The following is a 3,165-nucleotide window of genomic DNA, read 5'->3' as shown; positions in this document are numbered from 1 at the left end:
ATATATATATATATATATATATGGTATAAAATGTAAAAAACCCTGAAAAGAATGAAAAATACAGGAGGGGAGCCAAAGGTGGTTAAAGGCACTAGACTCCCACATGGCTGACCACGGTTCAAGTCCCAGACCTGGTGGCTTGCTTTCTCATTTTCCTTCTCTCTTTCTCTGATCAAATTGTAAAATAATAATAATAATCAATAAAGTTAAATAAAATAATTTAAAAATAAAAAAAGGATCAGCTAGTGGCATGATGGGTAAGGTGGCTGAATCCCACATGGCCAACCTAGTAGTTTGAGTCTCGGACCCAAAGGCTTTTTTGTTTGTTTGTTTTTTGAGAGGTTTTTGCTATAGGGCGCGTGCGTTCATCAGAAAGACAAAAAGAGACAGAGAGACAGAAAGCAAGAAATCACGCCCCAGGGGGATGGCCACACAGCAATCCCTTCTCCTCCATTCTCCTCCTGGGATCTTGGGCACGCACGCACACGCGCCCGGCGTGAGTTTTAAGCCACCAGGTCTGGGACGCGAACCGCGGTCGACTACGTGGGAGTCCAGCGACATAGCCATTGTGCCAACTGCTGGTCCCTTTTTTAAAAATTATTTTTAAAATTTATTCATTTATTTTAATTTGACCAGAGAAAGACACACAGATGGGGGGATGAGAAAGCACGCCACCAAGTCCAGTACGAACCATACTCAGCACCTGGTTCTTGGTTAGTCCGTGAGCTAACCCGCAGTGCTCATTGCTATCTTCCCATGCTGCGTGTTGGAAAGATCCAGAGCTTGAAGTCACTCAACCTTTACCTGGGCACCTCTGGGACAAGGCAGCCACATGGTCATGCCCAGAGTGGGCAGCTCAGTGGGGGAAGGAAAGGTGGGAGCCGTGGGAGAAAATACTCACCCTGCCAAGCTCTGGGCCCCCGGCGATCTCCTCCAGCTGGTCCTGGGAGCGTTTCCTTAGCGTACTGCCCTGATTCCCCAGAGAGAGGGCACGCCGAGCCGCTGGCTCCAAGCCATCGGAACCCACACCTCTGCCCCACCCCTGGCTCTTATACCTGCCCAGAGGGCAGCAGGCCCTGGCACTATGCCTGCTCTAGTTCTAGCTGGAAGTCCTAGCGGTGGTTATTGTACATCAGAAACAAATCCCACAAACACAAATAAGACCTTGTCACCCTTCTCGTCCAAACAGATGGCTCCTAGGCCCTTACCTAAACTCCTCACCACAGCCAGGTACCATCTGGTGCCTGGAGGCCACCATTTTTAAAAAAATTATTTATTTAATTTCATTCGTTATTACTATTTTTTAATTTAACTGGATACAGACAGACAGACAGACAGAGAAAGAGAAAGCAAGAAAGCAAGCTGCCAGGTCCAGGACTCAAACCATGGTTGGTCATGTGGGAGTCCAGAGCCTTTAACCACCACGCTACCTGCCAGCCCTGGAAGCCACCACTGAAGACCCTTTCTTTAAGTTAAAATCTGTGTGGAGCCAGACAGGGGAGTGGCAGTAAAAGGTGATGCTCTTCAAGGCTGACCCTCGTGGGAGGTTCTCAGTTCAAGCTGGAGCCCTCCCTGAGTACTCAGAGAGCGCGTGTGCCCATGATCCGTAGCTGGTTGAAGGATTTGCCTGCCCATCTCTCTCAGTCACAGAAAAAAGAAAAAAAATAAAAAACTTTGGGGTCAGCTGGTGACCTGGTGGTTAAGATGGCTGGGTCCCACATGGCTAACTGTGTATTTTGAGACCCACTCCCAGTGGCTTGAAAAAACACACAGGGGCCATGAGTGTGCATGCCCAAAATCCCAAAAGGAGGGAGATATGGAGAAGGGATTGTTGTGCGTCTATTCCCTATGGGGGTAGGGGGAGTGCTTCCTCCTGTTCTCTTTCTTTCTCTCTCTGGTGGGCATATACATCTTCTAGCAAATTTAAAAAATAATACCAATAATGAAAATGAACAAAACAACCTTTGAAATACATATATTTAAAAATACTCTGTGACATGCAAATGCTACAATGCTAAGATGCTAGCATATGGGGTTCTCTACCAATCACCCCAGCTGCAGGCTCTGTCCCTGTAGGGGTCTCCTCTTCCAGGTGGGATGAGGACTTTGCTCTTTGACCTGTGTGACATTAGGTGGGATATGCCCAGGAAGCCAGGGTTTGGCACCTCCGCCAGCGGAGGTGATGTCTCAGTCCCTGGCTCACGGTAGGACCTGAATGACTACCGACCCTCAAAGTTGAAAGGACTTCAGCCTCCCAGAGCAAGTGGCCTCCACCCAGGGCAGGAATTCCCTGGAAAATATTGCCACCAAGTGGTTACCCAGTCTCTGCTGGGTGGGTGAGCAGGTGGCTTGCTCCTTCTTCATATAGTTAACAGGGACCCTGTCCCACTGGCCTTGGTGACAAGGACATGGGTCCTCAGATCCTCTACCCGTGGCTAAGTGCCCTGAGGCCATGCCCCTGCAGGAAGCATGGGGTACCCAAAGGATTCATATTATGGGGGAAACAGGCAGGTGAAAGGCCTTGTTGCCGCTGCAAACATGGCTGTTGCAACGTGTGTTTAAGCTGTACACTGTTCGGAGTCACATGCCTGGCACCTCCCGCCATCCCTCGCCCCACTCCTCTCCAATTCCATTTCCTCCTGGCCCCAAACCTGGACGGCTGCGTGCATGGGGGAAGCCATGAGGTCTGCCTGGCTGGCTGTTCCTTGTCCTCACATCTTGGAAAACTCAGCCGGTGACCCGGCAGGACTCAGCAGGCCTCCGTGAGAGAATTTCAGGTGCCAGAGGGCCCGATCCCCGCTCTGCTTCATGGTTTGCCTTCTCCCTTCTCCTTGCCCCACCCTGTTCGAAGATGCAATGGTGACCTCCAGGAAACCAGTGTCCAATGAAAGGGGAAAAGGCGAGGTGACCCAAGGAATATCCACACACTGGGTTATTTCTACGTATAAAAACAGATGTTTGCGAAGAGTTAATAAATGGGTGGGGGAAACCTTCTGTTACTCTGTACATGGAAGGGGGAGGAGGGGGAGGATATAAGATTGTATGTACCCTGGGACCAGCAGTTAGCGTAATGGCTATGTTGCTGGGCTCCCATGTAGTCTACTGTGGTTCGAGTCCCAGACCTGGTGGCTTAAACTCACGCCGGGCACGTATGCGTGTGTGTGC

The 3,165-nt window shown here is 50.1% G+C and overlaps 1 protein-coding gene across 1 annotated transcript in view; it reads right to left on the bottom strand.

Annotated features, from left to right (window-relative positions):
• TLDC2 (TBC/LysM-associated domain containing 2) overlaps window positions 1-1,229 on the bottom strand; it is a 15,329-nt gene extending 14,100 nt beyond the window's left edge. Inside the window, exon 1 of the mRNA XM_006144104.3 lies at window positions 902-1,229. The gene's annotated coding sequence lies outside the window, so the exon portion shown is untranslated. The remainder of the gene's footprint in view (window positions 1-901) is intronic.
• Between the last annotated feature and the right edge of the window lie 1,936 nt (window positions 1,230-3,165).

This window comes from Tupaia chinensis, unplaced genomic scaffold, assembly GCF_000334495.1.
Source record: "Tupaia chinensis unplaced genomic scaffold, TupChi_1.0 Scaffold000115_1, whole genome shotgun sequence".
Taxonomy (NCBI): domain Eukaryota; kingdom Metazoa; phylum Chordata; class Mammalia; order Scandentia; family Tupaiidae; genus Tupaia; species Tupaia belangeri.
This window is presented reverse-complemented; position numbering and strand designations above follow the sequence as displayed.